Below are 15180 nucleotides of genomic sequence, written 5' to 3'. Positions count from 1 at the left end.
GGAGGGAGAGAGAGAGAGAGAGAGAGAGAGAGAGAGAGAGAGAGAGAGAGAGAGTGTGTGTGTGTAAGTGAAAAATTTTTCCTTTTCTATAGAACATGAACGAGATGATTAGTTACAAATGAGAGTTTTAAAAGTCGAGCAAATCATGTTACACATGAAAAAATCCACACCCTAAAATTAACAAAATAAAATAAAATAATAGATTAGTACATAAAATTCTTATCTGTTTGTTTTTTTGGAGATGGTCTCACGAGTTAAAAAATCTGGACTTTTGTAGATGATTGCGATTTGCATGTGATCGCGTGATAGTTGACGTGTGAAAATCACGTTGAAGTTTGCAAATGATCCCACAGATGACGCCATTGTAAAGGATACGTTTCACACCACCAACCACACGATTGACCTGCAACGAATAAAGGGGCGGCACTGGTTGCCTTGGGGACACTCTGATGCCAAAGTCAATATAGCTATATGAGAGTAAGTGTATAAAGTAACTAATAAATCAAGTCAATAATTTATTACCTCCTGTAGGCAATTTATAGAGGTTATTTCCTTGAAGTGATAAAGTCCAATTTGCCTTGTGAAGCATTTGCCTTTTAGGAGTCTGAGTCATCTCCTTCTTAGGGAGTCTGAGTCCCTTCTTGACTTTATTTCTTAGCTAAAATTGTGAGAGCTCAAATATCCCTTACACACTGTGAACAGGATTCTCCAGCGGTGCTTGCGTTTGCTGTTGCAGTTGCGTTAGGGGTCCATCGTCACGTCATCCCATTTATCAATCAGAGGGGGAGAAACGTCATCAGGGCCAAGCTAAGGTTAGAAAGCATATTCACTAGAATGTGGGGGATTGGGTATGGGATCAAAATTCGACTGTGTCGCCAAACATGTTTGATTGGCGCTCATCGTCTAGTTTTGTTAGGGAAATTCTTCGAGATCCTCCAAACTCCAATATCGATAAAATATACTAGGTTGGAAATTTCGAAAAACGAACGGGGAGCCGTGTGCGCCTAAATGGTTTGAATTTAGTGAAAAGCGTCAAATCGTCAATGCCTAAACAACCTCCGACCTGCTGATATATCACCGTCAATCAAGTAACACTAATCATCATTCTAATTTTCATCATCTTCTATTCATTTCATGATGTGACATTAGATGAGTGGACACTATTTATTATATTTCAATTGTGAACCTATCATCTAATATCACATTATGGGATGATAAGAAAATGATGAGAAAATGGATGATGAATAGATTTACTCCCATCATTAATTTGAAACGATTCTAGACTCATAATCAAACACCGAAAGTTTTATAGGCCACCTATGACGAAATATTGCCGTTAGTGTTTCATCTAATTTTATCATTACAATTTTTTCAAACTCCAAAACAAAATATAAAAAACAATTCAACTTTTTCAAATCACAAAATAAATATAATATTAAAAAATAATATTCTAACAATATTTTATTTATCTTTCAACTTTCATCTAAAAGTATCTCTTTTTACTATCCAAACCGCACCAAAATTCTCGAACCCAAAACCCTAATCCATAAACCCTAAACCCCAAATCCTAACCCCAAACCCTAAACCCTAAACCCTAAAACTCTAAAACCCCAAACACCAAACCCAAAACCATAAACCCTAACGGCGTAACACCCTAAACCATAAACCATAAAATCGTAAATGATAAACCCTAAACGCTAAAACCTTAAACCCTAAACACAAAACCCTAAAACCCTAACCACTAAACCCTGAAACCCTAAAACCTAAAACAATGATCCCTAAAACCCTAAACTCCAAACCCTAAACCCCAAATCCTAAATCCTGAAACCTAAACCCCAATACCATAAAATCCTAAAACCCTATAACCCTACCATAAAATCCTAAACTTTAAACCCTAAATCCTAAAACCTTAAACCCAAAACCTTAAAGACTTAAAACCTTAGCCCTAAACCCAAAATCCTGAAACCCTAAACTGCTACCCACAAACCCAAAACTAGAGACCCTAAAACAAACCCTAAACACTAAAATCCAAACTCGAAACCCTAAACCACAAAAACTTAAGCGGTAAACCCTAAACCCCAAATCCCAAAACCCTACACCTAAAACCCAACAACCTAAAACCCTTAAACCATAAACCCTAAATCCCCAAACCCAGAAACCAAACAACCTAAACCCTATAACCAAAAACCCCTAAACACAAAACCCTAACACCCTAAACCCCAAAACTTTGAAACCCTAAAATCTAAAACTCTAAACCCTAAACCCCAAATCCCTAAATACTAAACCCTAAACCCTAAAACTTGAAACCCCGAAACCTACCAATGTAAACCCTAAACCCCAAATCCTAAACTCGAAAGCCTAACACACAAAACCCTAAACCTAAAAACTCTAGACCCTAAAACACAAAACCAAAAAACCCTAAACCCCAAACCTTGAAACCAAACAACCTAAATCCAAAAACCCTAAACCTTATAACCAAAAACCCCTAAACCCTAATCCCTAAAAGCCTAAACCCTAAAAACACAAATCCCTAAATCCTAAGGCCCTAAAACCCTAACCCCCTAAATTCCAAAACCATAAAGCCAGAAAATCCTAAAGCCTAAAACCCTAAGCCCCTAAATTCCAAAACCCTAAAGCCTGAAAATCCTAAAGCCTAAAACCCTAAACCTTCAACACTAAACCCCTAAATTCTAAAACACGAGAACCCTAAGTCCCTAAACCCTAAATGCTAAACCCTAATAATTTAGAATGTATGTTGATAGAGAAGTAGATAAATGAAATAAATCTTATAAAAAAAATTAAACTAACAATAACAAATTGAGCTATTCTATTTTCAAGCCAGTTTGCAGAGCGCACAATCAACATTACTTAAATGGTAATATTTGATTTGTAAGATTAAGATTTTAAAATTTATTTTTTAAGTCAAAATTATGTCACGTAAATAATTCACTGTGTATGCTCTACATAATAACTTGAGAATGGAATTTTTGTAATAAATATTGGAAGATCTGCTTCAGGTGTCTACGTCTTTCACTTTATATTTGAGTTTGGGAAGAAACTTTAAAGAACCCTAATTCCTTACTTGGAAATTCATTTCCATCACCACTTGCATATACACATAATATGCCACCTAAACAAAATACTTTTAAGGGTTTGGAATCTGATTTTATCTAGTCAAAAACTATATCCAACATATGAGATAGAATAAGGAGCACTACTTCTACGAAACCAAGCTAAAATGGTACGAAGCTCCCATTTGATTAAAGTACATAACCAAATATTCGAAGTTTGATTTCCCATAATTTCATGAAAAAATAAGATATTGGCTACGTTTAGGAAAATTATTTGCTAAGAAAAAAAATAGCAACACTTAGTTTAGGGTATACATTCAAAGTATGACTTTGCAAGTTTGACTAATGGAATTCTCCCGACCCTTTTATATTTCCTCTCTCAGTCACTTCTCCTTTGTTTCATCGTTCATCTCTCTCTCTCTCTCTCTCTCTCTCTCTCTGTCTCTCTCTCTCTCTCTCTGTGTGCGCGCGCGCGCGCACATACGCACCCGTGTGCATTAGAGTTTGGTTTTGAATTTGTTTTTTTGGTTGGTTTGGACAGTGGGGGGTTTTGGATAGGGTGGGCGGATGGGCATCTAGGCCAATATGCCCCTGGCATCTAGATAGGGGCACTCGCTCACTGAGGGCAGGACCGATAGCCCCCCGTCCGAGGGGTGTGGATAGCACGTCCCCTAGGGGGTTGACTGGGGAGAATAGCAATGATTTTTTCTATAAAATGTTATTTAATTTTTCTGTTTTTTATCATATTTGGATAAAGTCCACTTTTTTATTTAGGAATTCACATTTTAATCCAATGACTCTTTATAGATCTTGCAAAAAAAACAAAAAATCTCTTAATACAAATCCATTATCAACCTTAGAAATGGAAAAAAAAAATCCATTTTTAAAAAATTTATAAAAAGTTAGGAGCGTCAATGTCCCAATCACGATAACAAAACAAAAATACTCCATATATCATATGATATCTGAATTGTAAATTTACATGTGGCGAACCATATATTTGAGGACACGTTGCTGTATTTCTCTAGGCATGATAAAGTACACATTAATAAGCATATATTTATAGACTTTTGTCACATTTCAAATTACTATTCTTCTATCCTTTTCTAAAAAAAACTAAAAAAATAAAAACTGAACCCCTTAATTAATTCGTGGCTGATAAGTTTACGTACAACAACATTTGTTTTTAGGTTTGCGAGCTATATATATTCATGATATATAACAATTCCACATGGGTAGAGATAGATGGTGCATGGGATAAGATCAATCCAAGCTAGCTAGGGAGATGTCATCAATGGCCTCTTAGATCGAATGGTACCATCCCTGATATTTAGGGGTCATAGGATTCAAGCACTCGCATTCTTTTTCCTTTTTAGATTATAGGCTCTTCATGATTTTGTAGTCCGAATGTTAAAAGAGATCATTAATACACCCCACTTATTCGTTGACGAAATCAACATCAACATGATCACGGTACGTATGTATTTGCATGCAACTCTTGAGTAGGTTTTCGAACCCCTTTTTAGATTCTAGCTAGCTAGACTCTTCATGTTTTTGTAGTCTGAACGTTAAAAGAGAAATGCACTCTCCACTTATCAACGTTAGCATGACTGTATATATATATATGTGTGTGTGTGTGTGTGTAACTACGTACTGTTTGACTTAAATGTCGGTAGAAATTCTTCCCTTTGGATCTCCAATGTCCATAGAAATATACCTGGTCGGGAATTCCGAAGAAAATAAGAGGGAAGAGTTCTTGACTTGAATGGCTGGCTTGGATTGACCATCAGGTAAAAAGCGTCTATTCGTCAAACGACAGGACCACCTGTGACCTGTTTTGATATGTTGTCGTTATTAATTTGAAAAGGTTATAGACTGGGAGTACTTAAAGGACCAGTGTTTTTTGGTCTTGTTTTCTTGGGCCTTACGATGTCATTTATGTGTTAATCTAAGCCCATTTTCCTAGTATACTGGGCTCAAGAAACAATCTAGTGAAAATAATTATAACTACATTAATTAAGCCTTCATATGCATCCTTTAATTGGAAGTTGAGAACTTATAAACTTCAAGAATTTAGGATATAAATCATAATTTAAGATGTAACTTTGATAGAGAAGTAGATACATGAATGAAAAAAATTTATATATAAAAACAAAACTATATCCAACATGTGAAACCGAACGAGGAACAATGCTTTTACGAAGAAACAAGCAGAAATGGTACAAACTTCTCATCTGATCTTATTTCATCTCATCTAATCTTATTCCCAAACATAATTATCGAATTTCGTCGGATTATTGCACAAATGAAATTTGGAATCCATAACTGATACCATACAAAGATTAAACTTAGTACTACATCTTGAACGTAAGAACAGGTTGAGGTCATAATCAATCTCGTCTTCTTCTACTTTCAATATTTTTGCGACGTAAGTGTCATGGTCATATTTTTGTCTTCTACTAAGATTTCGATATGAAATAGTACTGTGCAGAGGTACCAATAATGTTTTTCCAAGAAAACTACTTTCCAATTAATTAGCTTTATTCGCCTAATTCCAGTACAGCCTTTTGACTCCAGAAGTACGTAGTAGTGGCCTTTCATGGAGCTTTTAGCCACTTGGAATGTGATCTAGAAATGGAGCTCTATGTATGACAATGTAACTCTAAGTGCCAATTAAATAGAAGCATATTGAGATATTCTCAAAATATTTATTATTATTTTTTATCTATTATTTATTAATATTTAATATTATATTATTATTTTATTATTATTATTCACAGAATACTTGAAAATAACTCACTATCCAAACGCTAGTTAGTTTGGATAGTCTATCTAGTTTAGGTAGTGGAGTATTTTATAATTTATTATTTTATTAATACTTTTACTTGTTTTCATTACTTTTTTCACTATTATTCACAGAATATCTAACATCACCTCACAACTCAAACGCAACTGCTCAAAAGCAAGTCTTCCATTTTGAGGAAAATCAAACTTAGGTTATTTTGAGAATATCTAATAACTTCCCTCGAACTCACTCTAAAACACATCTCCAAAATAAGCCATAAATTTGCCTATTATCTCATCCTCCAACTTGGGTTTTATTTTTTTTTTTTCTGTTTTTTTGTTGAAATATGGAGTTGTGTACTTTTTTATAGGCATTTTCTGTTACAACTATCCATTCCAAGGATCAAGTCACACCGATCTATAAGATACATAATGAGGTTTTCATTATGTCAGATTCCTCAAGTGTGCGAGCAATAATTATATATATTGAGGTGGGATAGAAGCAAGGCACATGTTTCATCCGATAAGATTTCACTCCTATATCCACTGAAGGAAATGCTTATTAAAACTCATTAAAATAATATATCCTCTATCTTCAACTTACCAGATGAGGAAGTTTCTTCCAAAAAAAACTTTCTCCTGAAAACCAATGCCCCATTGGCATATTGTTCCACTCCTTTACTTGCCTATGGCTAAAAAGGCTATGCCCATGATGGATTGACTTAAAGCAAATTTGTATTTCCTCCACTTTCCCAACTTTCACTTTTGACAAAAAAAAAAAACCTACTGTCATAGATTCCTAATCCTGGCTGGTTGCTCTCACTTGCGAGAAATTACAATCATAAATAAATTTTATAAAATTAAATTTATTAATTATCATAATTTTATATGATACGTTATATTTATTTTATATAAAAAATAAATTTATAATCTGATGTACCATATCAAGACATGACAGTTTATGAATTTATTTTTGTGAAATTATTTGTGACTAAAGTATTTATCTTCTCACATGCTCATCTCTCTATAAAATGTGAGTAGTGTTAGATACAATTATGGCATAGACAAGGATTACGCACTCTTTTTGAAAAGATGTAGAGTTTATTATTAAAAAATTAATTTTTTTATGTAGATCTCATATTTAAATATTTTTTCAAAAAGAGTATACAACACTTGCACATTCTATGACTTCAAATATCATTTATCAATGTTATTTACTAAAGGAAAACTCTACTCCCACCGAGGGGAGTCACCGATTGTTTTTGTTGATTTTTTTTAATTTAATGATTAAAAAAGTATTTTTTGATGAGTTTTTTTATTTTTATTTCTTTTTAAAAAATGTTTAAGAAATTTAAAAAATGTTTAAAAATAGAAAAATAAAATAACATTTAAACACTTGGTGAAGAATTTCGATGACTTATATTGTGAGAAGGGGTGTAACTCGGTCTGGTCGGTCCGGTGATGGACCATCATTTTCTCCAGACCAATAGCTATCGGTTCGATCTGGTCCATTCAGTCTAAACTAATTATTTTATTAATTTTTTACTTTTTTTTCAAATAAATTAATAAAATAAATATTTTAATTACTAAATTAAAATTAAGTGAATTATTAATGTAGATTATGTAACTAACTCATTAAAAAATATTTTACTATAATTATATTTATGGTGTTGATAGTTACTACTTACTAACTTAGACTTTACTCTTTACGTTTCGTTTAGATGTAGAGCTGAATTGAGTTCTATATAAGTAGTAGTGAGTTAAGAAGGTGGAGTAAGTTTTGTGAAACCCACTTAAGATGAGTTTAAATGTATTTGAATGTTAAAATAAGTTTAAATATATTTATGAAAATTTCAAAAAGGTTGTAGGTCCTGCATGTAAAAAACTGTTGAATTGAAAAAGGTTGTGGATCCCACGTGTAAAAAGGTTTTTGAGTTGAGATGAGTTTAATGATTTGAGAGTTGAATGTTTGGATGCTAGATTCCGTTTAAAATTAAATTGAACTGAGTTGATCTCAGTAGAGTCAACAACCAAACGGGGTAGTATGCATAATTATTAATTGTTAGGGTGGAGATTGGTTTTGAAGCTGAAAAATCAAGAAACAGTGAGTTCGCTTGACTGCCGCTCGACCTAGCGCTTGAGCGAAACTCTAACCGTGAGTTTGCTCGAGGTGCGCTCAACAGTGGGCTCGAACAAAGCTCAATCCGTGAGTTCGATCGAAGTGCGTGCGATAGTGGACGCGAGCAAAGCTCAATTAATGAGTTCGCTCGAGATGCGTGCAACAATGGGCTTGAGAGACACAAACCTCAATGTTCGCTCCTCGACAATCCACTCGAGCCAATGTTAATGAATATCAAATAATTTCATTGTACATATATTATTCATACTTGCTTGCAACTGAGGTATATAAAAAAATTATCCAATTATTTTAATTAGGTGTAAATAGTAGAGTATGTATGAATGTATAATGTATTAGTTATTTACATATAATGATCACATGATTTATTATTAATTGATCATATATATTATTTTATATTTTATATGGTCAATGATAATAAATTAGATGAAAATATATTATTAATTTATATAATTACTATATAAAAATAATATATTAAATTATTAAAAATATTTTAAATATATATATATGGGTTCGATCAAATTCGGTCTGGTCCTGTCCTATTCAAAATTTATAAACCCCAAGACTAGACCAAATATCATTGGTCCACAAATTTTGAGACCCAGACCGACCGGTTCATAATTCGCTCCGGATCAAAGTTTTGTCCAGTCAATTTTGCCGGTTTGGACCGAATTACATAGAGCCCTAATTGTGAGTGTAGTATCACCCTTTACTAAATAAGAGGCCGACTTTTTCCAAAGAAAAAAGCTTGTTTAGTTTTTTTATTTTTTACTTTGTGATTAAATAACTGTTTTTTAAAAATGCTGGGAATTTTTTTTTTAAAAAAATATTTATTGATGTTAAAAAATCATGTAAAAAAAAAATAGATACAGTAGCGAGAGCTCCTAGCTGTGGGCATAGACCCACCCTTTTCCAAATGAGATTTGCTACTCATCATTCTCACACACCACTTTTTTTTTTTTTAAAAAAAATTCTTTTTGGTTTTATTCTTATTAAACTTATTGAATTTTTTTACTCATTATCTATATATCACATATTTTATAAGTGAAAAAAATTAAAAATATATATAATATGTGATGTGTGGAGATAATAAAAAGGGCATAAACCCACCCTTTTCCAAATATGATAAAAAAACAAAAATGAAAATAAAAGGAAAAGATAACACATTGATATTAATAAAATTATATTTTCACTATTACGATTAAAAAATTTCGTAACTAATAAAAAAGGTACCAAAAAAAAAAAAAAAACTGGATTTGAATCCAATAATAATAAAAGTACATTATAAGAATGGCCGAATAATTTTTGGTTTAAAGGGCTATAATTCGACATACGATTGGCTAAGTACAAATAATTTAAAATCTGACATCGAATCTTCATAAGTACAAAAACCAGAAAAAAATAAAATAAAATAAAGATATGCACATGGAAATTTGCTAAAAAGCTTAAGCACAACTTATTGGGGAGAGCGAGGAGCTGCCAAGTGGAAAAGGACAACGTCATGAGTCATGACTCCTGAAATGACCGCATTGCAATTTACAAGAGTGAATCGTACCATGAGGTAGAGTTAGGCTATGTTTGGATATTAAAATGAGTTGAATTAAATTGAGTTGAGATGATAAAATATTGTTAGAATATTATTTTTTAATATTATTATTATTTTAAAAATTAAAAAATTAAATTATTTATTATATTTTATATTAAAATTTAAAAAAATTATAATAATAAATTAAGATGAATTGAGAAGATTTATAAAACCAAACGAAGCCTTAAAGATACCTTCGATAGGATCACAAAATCTTGCCTCATAAATGTGTCTCTGTGTGCGCGTTTTTAAGGAAGGAAAAAAAAACAAAAAACATAGAATTCTGTTTTTCGTTGATATCACAATCTACAAATTTCTGACGGCAAATATGGAAAACATATTTTATATTGTGATAAAATTTAATTTATAAATAAAAGAATTAATTTCCCATACAGGCTGCTATCTCTCTTCATTCGATCTGGCTGCTAACGTAAGTGAATGCATTGTTTTGGATTAATTGCATTAGTTGAGAATTATGAATTCAATTATTTAGTTTATATCTTGATAAATTTATTTAATGAAAAGAACCTCATTTTTAATTTGAGAAATTGATGATTAATTTTAAATATAATATTAAATATAATTATGAATTGCATAAATATTATACACTTTTTTTTTTTATAAAAAAAGAGTTAACCGTTAATTTTTTTTTTTTTTTTTTCATGTGTCGCGAATATCCTTGGGCACAGCCCTACTCAAAATTAATTTAGGACCGTCAATGTCCCATCACGGTAGCAAAACAAAACGACTCTATATCCTATGACGTTTGAATTGTAAAGTTGTACGTCGCCGTCCGTATATTTAACTCCATATCTTTCTTTTTTTTCTTTTTTTTTTCTAATAAAACTCTCTGCTAAATATCAACACAAAGATAGAATGAAAACTCAAAAAGCCATGGACTTGACCAACAAGAATTTCAGATATTCTAGACTCAAGTTATCGTGTTTATGAAATTTTTTTTTTGACTCAAACAGAGCATGGATGAGTATATACAGAGAGTGAAAAAGATGAAATAAATAAATTTAAACTTTTTTCCTTCAACTTTCCCAACAACTAAATAGATTCATTAAAATAGAGAATCAACGAATCCATAAACAAGTCGATATCCAATAAAAATTAAAAAAAAAAAAAAGCTTCCAAACATTCTAAAAATCACACGGCCACCAATAAACAAATAGTCAAAGTATCCATCCACCACCGCATGATCCATCTCAACGGCAAACAGATGTGGCGATGGCAAATGAGATGTTGCGACGAGGTCACGATGGTGGCGGCTAGGGATCTAGGATTTTTGCTTCTGCCGCAGCGCAACGAGAAAGAGAGCGAGAGACTAGAGAGAGAGAGAAGTGAGTCGAGGGAGATTTACTGAAATAACGACCTAGAAGCAAAGGTTAATGGCGACAGAGATGCGGCGACGGTGAAGGAGATGCGGGGATGGGGTCACGATGGCGGCGGCTAGGGCCTAGGGTTTCTGCTTCCGGTACAGCGCAACGAGAGAGAGAAGTGAGTCGAAGTGAGTGGGGGGGGGGGGAGGGCTTTTACCAAATCAACGCGTTTTTTTTTTAAAGGACCCGGGTACCAAGTTTAAATCCAGTACCCGGACGGTATTGGTTCGGGTTTTGCAATCAGGGTTTTAGATCTGTTTTGATCCGGGCCGAAACAGGAATCCAATTTTTTGGATTATGGCCCAGATGAACAGTGCTATATTTGAGGCCTCGATTATGCTACTCAGCTTCTTACACTACATATCATATATATTTTTAAAAAAATTTTATTTTATTTATTTTTATTTCGATTTTATTTTTATTAAACTATTTAAATTTTTTTATTCATCATTCATACACTATATATTTATTATAAGAAAAAAAATGTGGTATATAAGATGCTAAATAAAATTATTCTTTCACTTAAGATTTCTATAATGAAAAAGATCCACCTAAAATAATCTGTAACTATGGTAGCTAAACAGCTACTTCCTACAATTTCAATTTCAATAATCTCTTGACTTTAAAAAAAAAAAAGTAGAATTATTCTTTCTATTATTCTAGACATAAAGTACACACTAAGCATGTTTATAGACTTTTGTAGCATTTCAAATCACTGTTGTTCTCTCCTTAAAAAAAAAAAAAAAAATTCTCCTTCATGAATGATAAGTTTACACTTCACAACAACATTAATTTTTTAGTAATACTAGATACAATTATGGATTATATAAGTACTATGCACTCATTTTAAAAAAGAGTGAGAATTATCATTAAAAAATCAAAATTTTCATGTAAATCTCATATTTATACATTTTTTTTAACGAAATGTGTGATGCTTGCACAACCCATAACTGTAAATATCATTTCTCTTAATTTTTAAATATGCAAATTATGCAATAGTTACATTAAAAAAACTAAAAAGGTTATGCAATAGTTAAATTACAATTCAACATGGGTGGAACTAGATGGTGGGATAAGATCAATTCAGGCTAGGGAGATGTTATCAATGGCCTCTTAGTTCGAATGGTACCATCCCTGTCACAAGCCCAACACTTGAATTCGGTTAATTTATTAGATTATTGGCTCTTCATGATTTAGTAGTCCGAATGTTAAAAGAGATAATTAATATGCAAAAACGGTTTTATGTGTTGACGAAATCAACATCACTGTATGTGCATGTCACTGCTGGAGTTAGGGTGTAATTGGTCTAATTCGTTTATGTTTTGAATATTTTTTATAATCGAATGATTTTAAAAATGTAAGAAATGATACCAAATTAATTCACCACTAAAATTGAAATTTCTGATTTGTGTCAAATCAAGTTTTTCCAATTTTACGGATAAAATCATTCTCTAACAAAATATTAACAAATGATTGATTAATTTTCAAATCTCTCATTTTATAATTTTTGTCTTTTCTCTAAAAGTTATTTCCTTTTGATGACTCCAACGTCCCAATAACAAATGTTATATTAAAATTATAAAATTAATTTATGTTATATCATAATTAAATATTATATCAAATATTATATTAATTTTATATTATAAGATTAATAGACATAAATAATATTAAAACTTTATATTATATTAATTAGTAATTTAGCATATAATATATAATATAATATAAAAATTATATAAAAATATTTGTTATATAATATAAAAAAATTAAAAATATATATCTATTAGTTTGGTTGAATTCAAACAGGTTGTCTTAATATCAAAATCGAAATCAGACTAGTTTTCTATTAAATAAGCTTCCGATTACGAACGGGACCTAATACACCAATCGGTTTTTACGGTTCACCGTGTTTTTTTTTTACAGCCCCAAGTTTTGATTATAGACTCTTCACTCTTTGTAGTCTGGACGTTAAAAAGACAATTAATACACTCTACTAGTAGTTATCAAACACAATTTTCACGAAATCAATGCTAGCATCAATGTATGTAATGTATGTGCATGTAAATGTTCCAATAAGTTTCCGATCTCATTTTTAGATTGAGTACTGCTAGCGGGACGTCCAACATTTAGTGTATTTATTTTTCATTTTTTTATATATATTTTTAAATATTCTTAATTATTAAAATAAATTAAAAAATATATAATTTTATGAATAATCATTTTCTTAACTATTAAAAAAAATTAAAATACTTGAACTTTAGGTGTTTCCAAAATCAACGTCAGCATTATTGTATGTGTGTACATATAACTGTTGGAGTAGGTTTTTTTTTTTTTTTTTTTTATCTCCTTTTTGAGATTACAGAGTAATCACGATTCTTGTTGTCTAGATGTTAAAAGAGACAATCGATGCGCTTCACTTATTAAACACGGTTTTCTATGTGTCGACGAAATCAAAGTCGGCATAATTGTATGTATGTGCATGTAACTGTTAGAGTAGGCTTTCTATCTTCTTTACGCGATCTTCACGTTTTTGTAGCATGAATATAAAAGAGACAACTTGATGCACTTCACTTATCAAAACACAACACAATTTTTTAAGAGCATGTTCGGTTATATAAAATTAAATTATTTAATTTCATCTCATATTATATAATTATTGTAATTTTTTAAAATTTTCATGTAAAATATAATAAACAATTTAATTTTTTCACGTTCTAAAACAAAAATTATATTATAATAATATTTTATTAAAATTTTAACAAAATATCTTAAATCATCTCATCTCAATTACGTAACCAAACGAGCTCCAAGTATTGACAAAATCTACGTCATCATCAATGTATGTACGTGCAGATTGGTTTTTGAACTCATTTTTAAATTATGAGCCGGTTTAGATTGAGGGATGAGTTGAGATCATTGATCTTATTATTATTTACTATTATTTACAAATTTTAACTCATAAATCTTACTATTATTCACAAACTATCTTCACGCTTTTACAACCGGAATGATAAGAGTGAATGCACTCTTTCTTTTCTATGTACTAACAAAATAAAAATCAGCCAGCATCACTTTATGTGGATGTAACTGTTGGAGTAAATTTTTTATCTTAGAGACTCTTCATGGTTTTGTTAAGTTTCCATGTTAAAATATATTATTATTGCGCTCTATTTAAAAGGTACTCATAGCTAGACCGATAAGAGTAATAGTTTTATCCTTTTTTTGTCACGTATTTTTTAAACATCTTTAAAAAATCAATTCACTAATAAACACTTTCTTAACCATTAATTTTTTAAAAAAAAAAAAAAAAGTAGTATCGGTTAATTTGGGGGTTCAATTCATCAGTCCCATGTGCATATAACTGTTGGAGTAGGTTTTCAATTGAGAAAGGGGTGATAAGTGAGAGTTTACGAGACAAATCACCATTTAAGGAAAGCGATAAGGTTAGCTGATTGGGAGAGGGGGGGTGTTGGTGGTTCCTTATGTTTGCATTGACTAGAAAATCGTCACTCATTGATCAATATTTCCTTTGTCAACACAAAACATCAACACATGAAAATGTGAAAAAAAAAAAAAAAAACACACAACAACAAATATTGAAACGCAACCTAAATTATTCTGTCATGTTTAATTTAATTATTAGAACTAAAAGAATAGAGTTGACAAACTAAAATCCCAAATCCAATGAAATCCATGTAGCGTAATAATAGTGGATTCCATCACAACTTCGGAACAGCAATCCCTTCTTATTAGTATAAGGAAAGGAAGAAATTAAAGTGAGGCCCCGAGACAATACATAGTTTATTGATTTGGACAATGATGCTATAGAGGAAATCTTAATAATGATAATCAATGTCACCATGTGAGGTTAAATTCAATCAGTTTTTATTACATTTATGGACAATTTATTCGACTCGATGTGAGATATTTATTTATGAAATAGAGTAATGTTAGAGAGAATTTATTATAACAGTGCACACTTTACACTCACTATGTGGTTACTTCTAGTTGATTATTCTCAACACTCACTTAGGGAGATGTGTGGTCTAGATGATGCCACATCATGTATGCAAAATAGATGCTCTCAATAGTGACTTCTATATATATTTATTCTATGAAATATTATACTCATCATCTTTATACACCACACACCAAACATTATTTTTTTTTCTCTTATAAAATATGTGATGTATGAATGATGAGTAAAATAATTTAATTAAT

The sequence above is a fragment of the Juglans regia genome, chromosome 8, assembly GCF_001411555.2.
Source record: "Juglans regia cultivar Chandler chromosome 8, Walnut 2.0, whole genome shotgun sequence".
In the NCBI taxonomy this organism is placed as follows: Eukaryota; Viridiplantae; Streptophyta; class Magnoliopsida; order Fagales; family Juglandaceae; genus Juglans; species Juglans regia.
Note: the sequence above shows the minus strand (reverse complement) of the source record.